Consider the following 16,752-nt stretch of genomic DNA (forward strand, 5'->3'; position numbering starts at 1 on the left):
AAATGAATGTGTGGCTGAGGGGCTGTTGTAAAGAACAGGGTTTTGCCTTCTTGGATCATTGGGATCTCTTTTGGGGAAGGCATGACCTCAACAAGAAGGATGGGTTACACCTAAACCCAAAAGGGGTCAATATATTGGCAGCTAGGTTTGTTACAGCCGTCGGGTGCAGTTTAAACTAATTTGGCAGGGGGGTGGGAACCTGCATGATAGGGCAAAGGACAGAAAAGATAAAACAGGAAAAGTTAGGTTAGGCAGCGAAAGTAAAAAATCAGAAAGAGCAAGGAGGGTGAAAAAAGCAAATCTGAAGGCTTTATATCTTAATGCAAGAAGCATTCGGAACAAGGTAGATGAATTAGCTGTGGAAATTGAGATAAACAAATATGATTTGATTGGGATTACAGAAACATGGCTGCAGAGTGGGCAAGCCTTAACATCCCGGGGTATACGATATTTAGGAGGGATCGGCAAGAAAGAAAAGGGGGTGGGGTAGTATTGATGGTGAGAGAAGGGACCGACACGATTGACAGGAAGGATATTAACTCAGAAGATGCGGAATCTATATGGGTAGAACTGAGGAATAGCAAGGGGCGGAAAACGTTAGTGGGAGTGGTATATAGGCCTCCAAATAGTAGTGTAGAGGTGAGGGAAGGCATTAAAAGAGAAATTAGAAAAGCGTGCAATAAGGGAACAGCTGTCATCATGGGAGACTTTAATTTGCATATAGATTGGACTAGTCAAATTGGTAAAAATACAGAGGAGGAGGAATTCCTTGAATGTTTACGGGACTGTTATCTAGACCAATATGTTGAGGAACCAACTTGGGAGCAGGCCATTTTAGATTGGGTATTATGCAATGATAAGGGGCTAATCAGCAATCTTGTTGTGCGAGGCCCTTTGGGTAGGAGCGATCACAATATGATCGAATTCTCACTCGACATGGAGAGTGATGAAATTAAAACCGAGACTAAGGTCCTGAATTTAAATAAAGGGAATTATGATGGTATGAGACGGGAGTTGAGTAAGATTGATTGGGTGGTGTTTATGGGGGAGTTGACTGTGGATAGACAATGGAAAGCATTCACAGATCTAATGGAGAAATTGCAAAAATCGTTTATACCGGTTTGGCATAAAAATAAACCAAAAAAGGTGACTAAACCGTGGATAACAAGGGAAATTAAAGACAGCATTGGGTCCAAAGAGAGAGCATATCAATTAGCCAAAAAAAGTACCGCAACCGAAGACTGGGAGCAGTTCAAGATGCACCAAAGGAGGACAAAGGGATTAATCAAGAGAGCAAAAATAAATTACGAAAGTAAGCTTGCGGCAAATATAAAAACCGACTGCAAAAGCTTTTATAAATATGTCAAGAGGAAAAGATTGGTGAAATCCAGAGTAGGTCCTTTGCAGTCGGAATCAGGGGAATATATAATGGGGAATAAGGAAATGGCAGACCAATTAAATTCTTACTTTAGTTCTGTTTTCACAAGAGAGGATACAAATAACCTCCCAAGGATGTTAGGAAACATAGAGACTAATGCAAGGGAGGAACTGAAAGAAATCAGTATCTCTAAGGACATGGTCTTGGGGAAATTGATGGGATTGAAGGCAGATAAATCCCAAGGGCCTGATAATCTACATCCTAGGGTACTCAAGGAAGTGGCCATTCAGATAGCAGATGCTTTAAGAATTATTTTCCAGAACTCGATAGACTCAGGATCAGTACCCATGGATTGGAGGGTAGCTAATGTTACCCCACTATTTAAAAAGGGGGGTAGAGAAAAAGCGGGGAATTATCGGCCGGTGAGCCTTACATCAGTAGTGGGCAAAATGATGGAATCCATTATTAAGGATGTAATAGCGGAGCATATGACTAGCAGAGAAGGGATCGGATGGAGTCAACATGGATTTACAAAAGGTAAATAGTGCTTGACAAATCTATTGGAATTCTTTGAGATGGTGACAGGTAAAATAGATGGGGGAGAGCCAGTGGATGTGGTGTACCTGGACTTCCAAAAGGCCTTCAATAAGGTCCCGCATAAACGACTGGCTTCCAAAATCAAGGCTCATGGGATTGGGGGAAAAATATTGATGTGGATTGAGAACTGGCTGGCAGGTAGAAGACAGAGAGTTGGGATAAATGGCTCATTTTCTGAGTGGCAGGTGGTGACCAGTGGGGTACCACAGGAATCTGTACTGGGACCCCGGCTGTTCACAATTTACATTAATGATCTGGATGAGGGGATTGGATGTAATATCTCCAAATTTGCAGATGACACTAAGCTAGGAGGGGTTGTGAGCACGGAAGAGGGGGTCAGGAAGCTCCAGTGTGATTTGGATAAATTGAGGGACTGGGCAGATACATGGCAAATGCACTGCAATGTGGATAAATGTGTGGTTATCCACTTTGGTAATACAAACCGGAGGGCAGATTACTATTTGAATGGCAATAGATTAAGAGATGGGGAAGTGCAGAGAGACCTAGGGGTACTTGTACATCAGTCTCTGAATGCGAGCATGCAGGTACAGCAGGCGGTTAAAAAAGCAAATGGTATGTTGGCCTTCATATCAAGAGGGTTTGAGTATAGGAACAAGGATACCTTACTGCAGCTGTACAAGGCGTTGGTGAGACCACACCTGGAGTATTGTGTGCAGTTTTGGTCACCTTATCTAAGGAAGGATGTTCTTGCAATGGAGGAAGTGCAGAGGCGATTCATCAGGCTGATACCTGGAATGGCAGGAATGACTTATGAGGAAAGATTGCGCAAATTGGGATTGTGCTCGCTGGAGTTTAGAAGATTGAGAGGGGATCTCATAGAGACATATAAAATTCTGGCAGGACTGGACAGAATGGATGCAGATGGGATGTTTCCAATGATGGGAAAATCCAGAACCCGGGGCCATGGTTTGAGGATAATAGGCAAACCATTTAGGACTGAGATGAGGAGGAATTTCTTTACCCAGAGGGTGGTGAATCTGTGGAATTCATTGCCACAGAGGGCAGTAGAGGCAGGTTCATTAAATATATTTAAGAGGGAATTAGATATATTTCTTCAGTATAAGGGTATTAAAGGTTACGGAGAGAAGGCGGGGACGGGGTACTGAACTTTAAGATCAGCCATGATCTCGTTGAATGGCGGAGCAGGCTCGAAGGGTCGAATGACCTACTCCTGCTCCTATCTTCTATGTTTCTATGTTTCTATGTTTAGGCTCGTGTACCTTTTTCCCCAATGGTAGCAGAGTGAAAAGGGCATGGCCTTGGAGATGGGGGTCTTTGAGGATAGAAGCTTTTTTGTTAAGACACCACCTTATATAGATGTCCTTGATGGAGTGAAGTCTGGTCCCTGTGATGCCACAGGCCAAGTTAACAACCCTCTGGAGTTTATTCTTGTCCTGAGAGTTGGCGCCTCAATACCTGGCAGTGATGCAACCAGTCAAAATTATCTCCACTGTAGAAGTTTACGAGAATCTACGGTGACATGCTGAACCTCTCAGACACCTTACCAATCTTTGTGATTGCAGCAACATGGAGGATCCAGGACAAATCCTCGGAGATGTTGACTTTAAATACTTCACATCTGGCTATCCTCAGTTGCATGGTGGAGAACAATGTCATTGTGCCTGACTGCAATTGTGTGTACCCCCTGCTGGAACTCTCACTGCCTCACAACCTCAAGGCCCTGAATAGGTGCCTGGGTTCTTTTCCTACTGTGTTCAGTGGGTCCCTAATAAAGCAGACAAAGCCTGCCTCCTGGTGAAAACAACCACCCCCTCCCCCACCCCCCCCCACCGTCAGCAGAAGCCCAAGCAGTGTTCACATGCATCAAGGGCGACATTGCCGAGGCGGTAATGCACGCTGTCAATGAATCCATCCCTTTCCAGGTGGAGAGTAATGTGTCTGACTTTGCCCTGGCTGCCATGCTTAACCAGGCAGGCAGACCCATAGCATTTTTTTCCTGGCCCCTCCAGAGCCCCAAACTCCAGCACTCCAGTCATCGAGAAGGAGGCCCAGGCCATAGTGGAAGCTGTGCGCCACTGGAGGCACTACCTAGCCGGCAAACCGTTCACTCTGCTGACTGACCAACGTGCAATCACTTTTATTTTCAATAACAAACAGCGGGGAAAAATTAAGAATGACAAGATCCAGAGATAGAGAATTGAACTGTCCACAATCAACTACAAGATCTTGTACCAACCTGGTAAGCTCAATGAGCTCCCCCACCCTGATGCACTGCTCTGGGGGACATGTGCCAACATACAGATAAACCACATCCAAGGCTTCCACAACAACCTCTGCCCTCATCCAAAGTCAGTGAGTGAAAAACAATAGGCTTTAATACACTAGATTGTAGCTGTCCCGATTCCATGTGCACGAATGAAGGACAGAGGGAGGGAGGTCAACCTTTATGGCCGGGTCACAAGGGGAGGAGTAGCTAGGGAGCAAGTCATCCGTGAGTGGTCAAGCCACTCATACGCAGTCATACATACATATCACCACATTCACCCCTCTTTTTAAACAAAACCCTATCGGGTTAAAATTCTAGAGGCTCAGCCGGTTGGGTGGTCTCCTCTGCTTCTGTGACCTGCGCAGTTCTGCCAATGACGTACTGGCTGGTTCCATTGCTGGTCGTGTATCCTGAGGCTGGGTAGGGAGGGCAATCTCCGTAGGAGGTGGGGCTTGGTTGTATGTTGAGGCAGTCGTGGTTGTTGGAGCAGCTGGAAGGGGGAGGGGGGCGTGTGGCATGGGGGCCCAGGGTGTGTTGCTAACCTGCACTGAGGGGGGCAATGGAGTTGAATGGGGTAGGGAGTGAGTAGGGGTCTCCGGCACGTGCCAGGTCTAGGACAGGGACTGTGTCCTCATGGCTGTTGGGGTGCAGCATGTAGGTGTACTGAGGGTTGGCATGCAGGAGCTGCCCCTCCTCAGTCAATAGATTGGTCTTATGACCTTTCATGTGTTTCCACAGCAGGATGGATCCTGGAGATGATTGTTACCAGTATTTCCGGTCTCTGACTTTCCTGTGGAAGGAAAATGTGTTCATGTGGGGTCTTGTTGGTATCGTGCAAAGGAGGGATCGGATGGCATGGAGTGCTTCCAGCAGGACCTCCTGCCAATGGGACATTATCAGACTTTTGACTTAAGGGCCAGGAGGACTGCCTTCCAAATGGTGGCATTTTCTCACTCCACCTGGCCGTTCCCCCAGAGTTGTAGCTTGTCTTCCTACTAGTGGCTATGCTTCTAGCCACCAGGTACTGCCGCAGCTCATCGCTCATGAAAGAGGACTCCCAATCACTGTGGATATAGTTTGGGAACCTAAGAGGGTGAATATGCTGTGGAGTGCTTTGATGACACTGGCTGAGGTCATGTTGGGACAAAGGATGGCAAATGGGAATCTGAAGTTCTCGTTGATGATGTTGAGGAAATAGACATTCCTGCTGGATGAGGGAAGGGGCCCCTTGAAATCAAAGGGGCATGTGGCTTTGATGAGGTGTGACTTGTCTGGCCGGAAGAACTGCGATTTACATTCCGCACAGACCCGACAGTGTCTGGTCAGAGATCTGACATCCTTGATGGAGTACAGGAGTTTCCGAGCTTTAATGAAGTGGGACAGACTCTGACTCGGGAGTGGAGGTAGCCAAGATGTGCGCTGGCTCATCTCCCCTGGGATTCGGCATGTGGGGGTGGGGGGGGGCACGGGGGTTGTTGAGTTTGCCCGGCCAGTATAGGATATCGTAGTTCTTAGATGGAGAGCTCGATTCTCCACCTCCGGATTTTGTGTTGAACATAAAAGTCACGGCTTGTTGGTCCGTGAGTAGTGTAAATCTTTTCCTGGCCAGGTAATGACGTCAATGGTGTACTGCCTCAACAATCGCCTGTGCCTCCTTCTTGACAGAGGAGTGACATGTCTCAGGGCTGTGAGAGGTGTGAGATAAAAGTGCTACTGGCCTGCCTGCCAGGTTGAGAGTGGTGGCCAGTGAGAAGTCAGAGGCATGGCTTTCCACCTGGAATGGGGTGGATTTGTCCACGGTATGCATCATGCTTTGGCGATGTCTTCTTTGAATTGGGTGAATGCAGCTCGATAACATGAAGGTTGTGGATTTTAACGAGAGATAGGCTTTATTGGCATAATTGGGCACCCATTGGGCATAGTAGGAAAAGAACCCAAGGCACCTTTTTAGCACCTTGGGGTTGTGTGGGATCAGGAGCTCCATTAGGGGACGCATGTGCTTGGGATCGGGGGCAATGACACCACGTGTCACAATGCATCTGAAGAGGGCCAGGCAAGTTGTGCTAAACACACACTTGTCTTTATTGTAAGTTATATTGAGTGACTCAGCGGTGTGGAGGAATTTCACAAGGTTCGCGTTGTGGTCCTGCCTGGTTGTGGCCGCAGATGGTGACATTGTCTACATAGGGGAATGTTGCTGTCAGTTTGTGTCTGTCTACTATCAAATACATTTCTCTTTGGAACACGGAGATGCCATTTGTGACTCCAAAGGGTACCTGCTTTGAATGTGGTATACTGGTAGTCTCCTGGGTGAACGGAGAGTAGGTGGTAGGCCGACTTCAGATCAATGGTGAAGAACACCCTATACTGGGTGATCTTATTGACCATGTTGGTGATCCTGGGAGGGGGTAAGCATTCAGCTGCGTGAAGCGGTTGATTGACTGGCTGTATTTGATCACCTTATGGGGTTTACTCCCGCCCCTGACCACCACAACTTAGGGCATTCCATGGGCTGGAACTATGGTCTATGAACTCTTCTGCCAGGAGGCACTGCACCTTGGACTTTATAAATGCCCTGTTCTTGGCACTATAGCGCCTGCTCTTTGTCACAATGGGCTTGAAGTCCGGGGTCAGGTTCTCAAATAATGGTGGAGGGGGTATTTGGAGGGTGGAGAGGCTGCAGGCGGGGGCTGGCTGGCTGGGAGGGGCCATAAGTTGGGGGTTGTATACCATTAATGGCAGTTGTGGTCCTCCCAACACCATCGTCACACTCCTGAACTGGCTTTGGAAGTCGAGGCCCAGGAGTATCAACACGCAGAGTTGTGGCATCACAAGTAAATGAAAGTTATCATAATGTTTCCCCCCGCCCCCCCCCCCCCCAACCACTGTTAACGACGCAATCCAAAACCTGTGGATCTCAGCAGATTGGTCTTTTGTGGCCATTGAGATTGTGCCGCTCATTGGTCTAACAGAGAGAGAGAGTTTGTGAGTAGTGTCTGGGTGGATGAAGCTTTTAGTGGTCTCATTGTCAAACAGCCAGTTAGTTCTTTTCAGGTTACCTCAATCTCCATCATCGAGTGGGTGATCGTCTGAGGGCTGCCTTGATTCAGTATGATGGATAACAGAATTGGATCATCATCACTGTTTGGGGGGGGGGCCTGATCAGTAAGATGGCGGCCCCCATGTTGACCATGTGGCCACACCAAGTGAGGAGGAGGAGGAAGAGGGCAGAAGTGACGTCGTCCAGGAAGGCAGAAGTGACATTGTCCAGGAAGGTGGAAATGATATCCAGTAAGATGGCGACTCTCAGATTGCGCATGCGTTTCGAGCCGTTCGGGACCGAAAATGACATCGGGATCGATGGCCCACACCTGGGGGTGCACACGGCACTGCTTGATCAGGAGCGTTTTGGACTTACAAATTCTCTGATAATGTCCTCTCTTCCAGCATTCCGATCAGGTGGCCTCCTTTGCCAGGCAGAGTCTTTGGGGGTGCTTCAGCTAGCTACAGAAGTAGCACTTCGGGTGCTCTATTATGGCAGCAGCAGTGGTGGGGTTGGGACCTCCTTGCACGGAGGCAGTCTGTGACGCCAAATCCCAAAATGGCAGCGCCCATGGCCCACATGTGGAGGACCCGTTTTTAATGGTAGCGATCGACTCAGCGTTGCGTTGGGCTGAATCTAAAGTCTTAGCAACCTGGAGGGTTCTCTTCAGAGGCAGCCTGTCCTCCTCAAACAGTCACTGATGGATATAGTTGGACAGGTATCCCGAATCAACTCCTCCACACACTGGTCTGCAGGGTCGAGATATTGCCCCTGCAGTCTCTTCCCAGGTCATGTAGGTCTCGAAAGAACTCGTCCATGGACTCACCAGGCTGCTGTTTCCTTGAGGCCAGGAGGTACTGTGGCTAAACTTCATTCACCCAGGGTCAGTAGAGGCACTCCATGCTACCAGGTGAGACATGCTGATGTTTTATGGTAATTAAAGCCTATTAATCACAACTCTCAGACTAACGTGGTTAGTCAGTAGTGCAACATTGCCACCCAGAAATTTGAAGTTCTTGACCCTCAGAGCCCTCAATGAGGACTGGGTCATGTTCCCTGTCTTCCACCTGAAGACCACAATCATCACCTTGGTGATCCTGTGAACTATTAGCTGATGCAGGGCACAATCAACCTCACTTCGAACCTTTTGGTGTAAAGAAATTCAGGCATGATAATTAGTTCACAGTTACCATGCTGGAGAAAAGCTGCAAGGATGGAACTGGGGCTCGGTGGAATGGCTTCCAAAAACTATAATCTCCTTTCTTTATGCTTGGCTTTATTTCTCCTGGTTGAGATTTTCCCTTTGATTTCATTAGTTTTTTAAATTCTTTCATTGGGATCTGGATATCACTGGCATTTATGGCCTCTCCCTAATTTCCCATTTCAGAGCTTAGTGTCAATCGCATGGGATTAAATTGTCTGGAGTTCTACATAAGCCAATCTGGATAAGGATGGCAAATTTCCTCCCTTGAAACAAATTCATGAACCAAGATTTTTATTACAATCTAATGGTCTTTAAAGAGATAATTATTGAGATCAAACTCTTCTGTGGATTGTTTCTGCTGGCTCCATGCCACTTGTGTTAATCTGGTTGATGCATGTGAATTCTGAAATGGATTTATTCTGCACTACATAAAAATGGCTACATAGTAAAATTCCTGGTATTCAAGCAACCGGCAACACCCAAGCAGCCAGCAAAAAAAATAAATCGAGGAAATCAATAAATTAAAAAATAATAATAAATAAAGTTTTAAATAATAATTTAAATAAAAGTTTAAAATTGTAAAAGTAAGTGCTCTCTGAAGCAAAACATAAACGCTTTTTTGAAGATGGGAGTGAACATTCAGCCAGCGGAATGCCTTGGTTGTGCCCTGATCACATCAGATGTTTGAATAAAGTTGTGTTTGAATTAAATGGCAGCACGCAGGATGAAGAGCCAGATGATGGTGCTTGCCACTGCGGTGAGTGTCTCCCTATCCCTGCCTAGAAAGAATCTTTATCTTTATTAGTATATCATTAAGTACACTAGTGAGGCTTTATCTGCAAACTTGCGGAGTGGGATTAATTATGTTGTGGCACGCTCGGCACAACAGTTAGCAGAGCCGTTAGTGTAACATTGTTACAGTGCCAGCGACTGGGTTCGAATTTAAATTTTGTAAGTTACGGGAATGACCCGATTAAAGTCAATTTTACATAATTAAGGACTGCAATACTGATTTTCTTTTCAATTACTTCACATTTTGTGCTGTCTTTTGTCTTTTAAACTGTTTATTCTTAATGCAGGTGTATTAGTTAGGCATTTCTATTTTAAGTGATGGGTTTATGTCCATTCTCTGTGAATACTTGGAGTTATAATGAAATTACCACCATTCAATTACAAATGTAAGGGTTAAACTTCGTACCAGGTTCAGTCTGACTTGAAATAAAATATTTATTTTTGACACATCGATATTGCAAGAGGTGCACAAAATTCTATTTCTTTTTGTTTATCTTCTAGTTTTCTGTGAATTTCTAATGATTGATATTAAAAAAAGATGTTTTTTTTAAACTTTTCTCTCCAAGCTCCCCATGTTGGGCTGGTTTAGTTGCTGATACAAATCTGGTTGATAAATGTGAACCCAAGACAATATGCCTTACATTTACACAATAGTAACTTTATATCTATGGAATGGTTTGTGAATGACTGCTTGGGAGTTCCTCAGAGTCACTCATTGTCTCCTGTCTCTGTGGCTTATTTGTGTAGTGTAATGAAAGTTCTCAGGACACCCTGTGAACTTGGCATTTAATAAATTATAGTTTTCTTTAATGCTTTAATGAAGCAGACACTGTTACATTCAAATCTTTACTGATTGGGAGCCAACAGAAGAGCTCTGCACGAGCACACAAATTGCACTCATTCACTCTGTTCTTTTGCAGAATCATTCTTGTCTTCTGAAAGTATTCATACTTTGCCCGGAGTTTGGCTTTCATACCAACAGCTTACATTCCATTACCTTAGTCATGTCTACACCCTGATGATGAGGAGTGTCAAGCCATTCGACTGCAGAGGCCATTAGAGACAAGCCTGAATGCATCTAGCGTCTGGACTTTTCAGCAAAAGTTTCTGAATAACTGTTAGGAATAGAATGACAACTTTTAAATCATTACAAGATACAATTTGGAAAGTTACTGCCTCTGACATTTAAGCTTTTCAAAACAAATATGATGTCCGGAGAACTGTGATCAAGAAAGCCTCGTGTGTGGATGATAAAATAGAAAGATTTTTAAAAGGTCATGTATGTGACCTGGGTAGTTCAATGTGGTCAAATAAAGTCCAGTGTTGCATACATTTTGTGCTTGGACAGTTATTCTGCAGGCCAGAGAATGGAGCTGAGGTATACGGTTCAGTTGTTTATTAAATGGATTAAAGAAATAGTTTGCGTGTCTCATTTTAAAGTTAGTTTTGATTATTGGGCATATGACAAAAGTCAGGGGACCTGAACATATTTTCATTCTAGTCAGTGAAGCCTGGTAAATTTCAATCCTGATCAGGACAGTATTTCACCGAGGGTTTAGGGTGGGTCTCTCATGTTATTGAGTACTCCTCCACAGGCTGAGTCAGCAGAATGTTTATACTACAGTGACAATCTCCTCATAAATTAAACTAAAAATACACTTTTACTTGACCCTGGTCATGGAAGATTCCTTGCTAATTCACTTAAATGCTTAATGTGAGCTTCACCAATATCTTATTTATTGCAAGATATGGTTTGGAATATGACTATACTTTTGTCTCTGACATTTATGTTTATTAAAACAAACACACTGTCTTAATGGATGCTAGTCGAAAGGGAGCCAGAATATGAAAGATAAAATATAAAGATATATACAAGATGACACATCAGTGACCTGGAAATGTTTAACTTCTTTTTGTTGTCTTCTGGCTTGGCGGAATGTTTGAAAGGCAGTGAAAGGATGTTTTATACGTTATAACCCGCAAATCGACTATTATTATTCCATCCTTTGCAGAAGTGGAATATTATATGTAGTCCCCGTGGACTACACTATATGTCAAAAACATTAAAAACAAAATCCAAACGCTGACCCTTTAATGCAATGCAGCTTTCCTGCAACATTCTTTTCAGTTAATTGTTTATATCACAATGACTGGACTAAGACAAAATTCTAACTTATTATTCATATTTCTTGTTCCAAATGGTTTTTTTTTCCAGATTGACAAAAGAATTCAACAAAAAAAACAATTAGATTTAGAGAATGTCAGATTTTAACTTTATTCTAATTGATGTATTTGGGTAAATATGTATCCTTTAATTTGTAATTTTGTCCCATTTTCTCCATTCTTGGCCTGATGCCTGTATTGAAAATAAACACCTGATGGTTTTTCAACACTTATGCCAATATCCTCCACAGTCAACAGGAGGTAGTGAGTGCCTGGATATGGTCCACTCCAAATAAAACCATTTTATTGGTTCTCTATGCTGCCAATTCATGCCTTCCTGGTGTATGGAAAGTAGGAACTGAACGTTGTTTTTACTGTGTTTTTGTAGTTCCAATATCAAAGGACGTGTGGCTTCATTGCATTAATCATTTTCCAGTCACTGCACCGTCAGCTCATTAACCTGTGTTGGTGACTGTTTTACAACCAAAGCAATAGTTGTAAAGCACAGCACAACTATAATGGGAAATAACACTAGCTGAAGATTATGTTAGGTGACCACAACAACTTGGTTCAGAAGTCACCCAAAATAAGAATTGTAATCAGAAGTAAAACAGGAAAGTCTGTGGACACCGTGGTTGAAGTAAAAATATAATGGTGGAGAAACTCAGCAGGACAAACAGTGTCCTTTATGTAGCAAAGATACGTAACCAATGTCTCAGGCTTGAACCCTTTATCAAGTTATGAAACAATGTTGGCAGCTGCACACAGAACTGGAAAGTTGCAAAATGCAGACCTGTTGGACTTGTCTTAATCTGACAGATTGGGCCATGCTAATGAAACAATTTGTGATTGCATTTCAAGTATGATTAGTGGATTATTAAAACCTCTTATATATAACAAAGATCCAATAAAACAATATTAAATGCAAGTTTTCACTTTAGAACAGCAAATGGAGTGTGTACTGCAGTTACAGGACTCACCCATTGTGTGTGTGCTGTAGACAATGTTACTGAAGGACCTTTCTACAGATGTGTGGTGGAAAGTGTGCTGACTGGCTGCATAATGGTCTGATATGGGGACATCAATACTCCTGAGCGTAAAGCCCTGCAAAATGTAGTGGACACAGTCCAGGGCATCACAGGCAAAACCTTCCCACCACTGAGAACATCCATAAAGAACATTGCTGCCATCAGGCAAGAGGTCTAGGTGCCACAAGACTCGCATCACCAGGTTCAGGAACAGCTGCTACCCCTCCACCATCAGACTCTCAGCAACGAACTCAATCAGAGACTCATGTTAAGGACTCTCACTTTTGCACTTTGTTGATTTTTTCTCTCTGTATTACACAGTCAATTTGTTTATATTTATTTATTTGTTTATATGTGTATGTTAAATACAGTTTTTTATTGCACTCAAGTGGTAATTCTGCCTTGTTTGCAGGAAGAAGAATCTCAGAGTTGCATGTTGTGACAGTGTATATAGATATGTTTTTGGGAGATAAATTGGGAAAGGATTGTTAGAGTAGGTCACATACAAACACTTTAAAACAGATCTTGTTTGAAATACTGGAGCTCTGCCATGCTGGACATATCAGCTCTACAGCTTTTGCAAGAGCTTTGAAGAGTGCACAAGAGACCTCACTAATGGATTGTTGTTTACAGAAGGCAACAGATGAAAGATCTTGTTGGAGCCGCAGATTGTCTGGAAGAGAACTTGTTGTACTAAGAGGATCATGTGGTTTTGCAAACAGAGAGAGTCAAACAGGCTTGCTCTCAGAGAGAGAGAGAGAGAGAGAGAGAGAGAGACACACACACAGATCACTTCTTCAGTGTTACAGCCAGCAGGTGTAGCTGGGACTGGAACAGGACAAGCTGGCAAGCTTGTGGGAAACCATTTGAAAGATGGCCTGGTCAAAGCCCTTGTGGGTCACGCTAGAGGAGAGGACTGGCTGTTTAATGTTTCACAGAATAAGAGAAATAAAAAGGAACTCTGTGGTGACCTGAAAGAAAGAGGTTATCATCTGGACAGCCCTGAAGGGGCAAGTTTCATCAGCAAGACACTGAAATGGCTGATTAAAAAGGAACAACAAATCTCTCTCTGAAAACCGACAAGAACCTTCCTGAGCGGTAACCATTTACCTTTCAAACACCAAAGTCTGGGTGAACTTTATAAGAATTGCCTGCAACCAGTGAACTTGAAGGAATGAGAAGTGAGATTGGACTGTGAACCAAATATTTTTCTGAACTTACACACACATTACATACACGTGCGCTTAGAATTAGAAGGGGGGTTACGTTAGGTTAAGTAAGTCAATAATGATGTTAAAGTTTGATTCTATTTTCATGTTTAAAGATAATTAAAAGCAATTTTTGTTTAAATACCACTTGTCTTGGTGAGTTTTGGGGTCCTCTGGGCTCGTAACAATGTGATGTCATACATATATTCTGACAATAAGTCTGGAATCTGAATCTGAAATCTAAAGGACCTGGTCCTCATGCTGTTGTCAAGATCTCCAGTATTAGAAATGGAAATGCTCTCCTTGAGAACCTGATAGGATTGGAGCTGTGCTGCTTTGTGCATGATCGGATCTTATTAATATGTACATGAAACTTATCATTAAAACTGGATAAGTTAAAATTCACACCTCTGGAAGGGCGTGTAATCACCATGGAGTAAATTTTTACTTTACTAAATGGACTGAACCTTGCAAATCATATGTCATTGTTGAACCAAGCCGATTGCTCTACTTTGGTTTGATTCCTGCCCAGCTGGAACAGGTTGAAATGATATTACCACTCTCTCCCCCTCCCCTTCTCATCCCCCCACCCCAGAATCAAAAACCACATTGTCCTCATATGAGGCTTGAAGCAGTCTATCAAGCAGTTGTGCAGTGTTCCTAGATTCACTCCCCTCTCCTTGCCCCTCCAACCTATCTGACACCAATATCCTTCCACAATTTCAAATAACAATGTATATCTTGCGTCTCTATGTTTTAAAATGATAGCTTTCTAAGAAAGCTATACTTCAGCAAAATGTTAGAATTGTAGAGACATTGAGGCAGAAGGATCTAACAGGATTTTTACGCAGGAGGCCTTATCAGCATTAGCCACTTTACATAAACAAAAGTAAGTAAATTGCAAGAAAAAGACATTTCAAAAAGCTTGGTTCAGTTATCACCTGCCACCCACATAGGGTCATATTCTAGTAATGGAAGCTTTGTCGTAATGGCAATCACTAAACAATAAACGCAAAGCTATCATCAGTGGAATGAAAAGAAACAATAAAGATATTACACAGAAATCTGATGTTAATTTGATCCCTGAATTTAATAATCTTTGTCAGATTTTGAAAATCTGTAGGCAAACTTTATCTATCTTGGAATTTCTGAATTGCAAAATGTTCAAAACTAGAATTCAAATTCAAACTAAGTTCCTCAGTTTGAAATGTCCCATACCTAAGTGGTTTTGTTCCCCATTTAAAGTACCTGTTCTTTTTTCACTCCTTTAGCCTCTCCAGTGAAGTACTGACTACAGCCAACAGGACTGACCCATGTTCAAGTCTCAGCCCTTTGGATCATGAAGAACAGAAAGTTGCCCAGTGGAGGGCTTGATCGATGTTTTCCAGTTGCAACTATTAACTTCTTGGCGATATATTATGAGTGATATTTATTGAGAAAAGTAGTGGCTGAAAGTTTTGAGAAAACTGCTGGTAGAGTGGAAATTCTCAAAAAAACAAAAATATGTATATAGCTAAAATAATAAAACATTAGAGTGGCACAGTTGGTCGAGCTGCAGGGTTACAGCTTAAACAACCTAGGTTAGATCCCGACGTCCAGTGCTGTGCACATTCTCCCTGTGACTGTGTGCATGTGTTTCTTCCCATCTAACAAAACCAACACAGGGGTTGATGGACTATGCTGTAAATTGCCCCTCGTGTGTAGGTACATGGTGGAATCTGGGGGGAGCTGATGGGCATGAGGGAAAAATAAAGTGGATTAGGGTAAAATTGGTTTAAAGATGGAAGCATCTTAGTTGGCTCGAACATACTGAGCCAAAGGGTTCATTTCCATGCAATACTTCATTGAGTCTCTATGCCTATTCACTAGTCGAACAGATGGTTTGGATATTTTCATTTGACTGACAGGTTGGCCAACGTGAAGCTAGTGGGCACCTCACACTAAGAAATGATATCCAATGCCAGTTCCTTCACTGTAACACTCAGAATCTGCTAAACCAGCTATATGAAATTTCAAAAAGCTATTGTTTTAAAACATCTACAGCAAACATTTGAAAACCTAGTGCTTGCACAGCTCAATGATGACATATTTTAAAGAGGGGTTTTTAAATGGTCATTCTACTTTACATTGACATTTACAATTCACTTGATGATTGTTTCAAATTGATACCAGGAATATAGAAAAAAATGTTTTCCAGCACTGCAGTGCATGCTTTGAAGATGTTAAGAGGGCCCATGTATCAAAACATAGAGGAGTACACGAGCTCAATGACAGGCAAAATCAGCAAGTGCATTGAGGATGTCACTGAGATCAAATGCTTCATTACCTCAGCTAATCCAAAACTATGGTTGAATGCAGAGGTCTCGGTCTGTCTCAGAACTTGTGGTGCTGCCTTCAGGTCAGGGTGCAGGATAGCACTAAGATCAGCCAGGGCTGAAGTCTTCCATGCATTCTTGAAGGCAAAATTAGGGTACACCCAGAAAATCCACACACAGCTGTGCAACACCGGGGGTGACACAGGACGCATGTGGCAAGGGATCAAGGCTTCAACAGATCACAAGTCAACCTTATGAGTTAAGGACAATATGCCTCCCTTCCAGACAGATTGAACATCTTCTATGCAAGGTTTAATGAGAAGAACAAGATGACATCAAAGAAATCTTTATGTCCTCCTAATGAATGGGTGCCCTGCAGAGCTGCGACTGAGTCGAGGAGAACCCTATCTAAGGTGAACCTACACAAAGTGGCAGGACTGGACAAAATACTTGGTCGGGTATGGAAGGACTGTGCGCACCAATTGACTAAGGTCTTCACGGACATCTTCAACACTTCACTGCAGCAGTCCATCATTTCCACTGAGTTTAAGACAACCATTATCATCCTGGTACCAAGAAGGCAACAGTAACAGGTCTCAATGAGTAACGCCCTGTGGCACTGACCTGCACCATTTTGAAATGCTTCGCACATCTAATGATGGAACACATAAAACACACCTCCCAGTGTTGCTGGACCTATTTTGATTCACTTATAGAAGAAACTGTTCAACTGAAGATGCTATAGTCTTGTTGCTTCACTCCATCTTGGCCCAACT

General features: G+C 43.3%; 1 long non-coding RNA gene across 1 annotated transcript; it reads right to left on the reverse strand.

Annotated features, from left to right (window-relative positions):
- Nucleotides 1–10,056: 10,056 nt before the first annotated feature.
- On the reverse strand, nucleotides 10,057–11,344 carry LOC138760604 (uncharacterized). The gene is made up of 2 exons (XR_011355734.1): nucleotides 11,155–11,344; nucleotides 10,057–10,377 (listed from the first exon to the last, which is right to left on the reverse strand). It is a non-coding gene; the product is annotated as an uncharacterized lncRNA (long non-coding RNA).
- Between the last annotated feature and the right edge of the window lie 5,408 nt (nucleotides 11,345–16,752).

Source organism: Narcine bancroftii, chromosome 4, assembly GCF_036971445.1.
Source record: "Narcine bancroftii isolate sNarBan1 chromosome 4, sNarBan1.hap1, whole genome shotgun sequence".
Lineage (NCBI taxonomy): Eukaryota > Metazoa > Chordata > Chondrichthyes > Torpediniformes > Narcinidae > Narcine > Narcine bancroftii.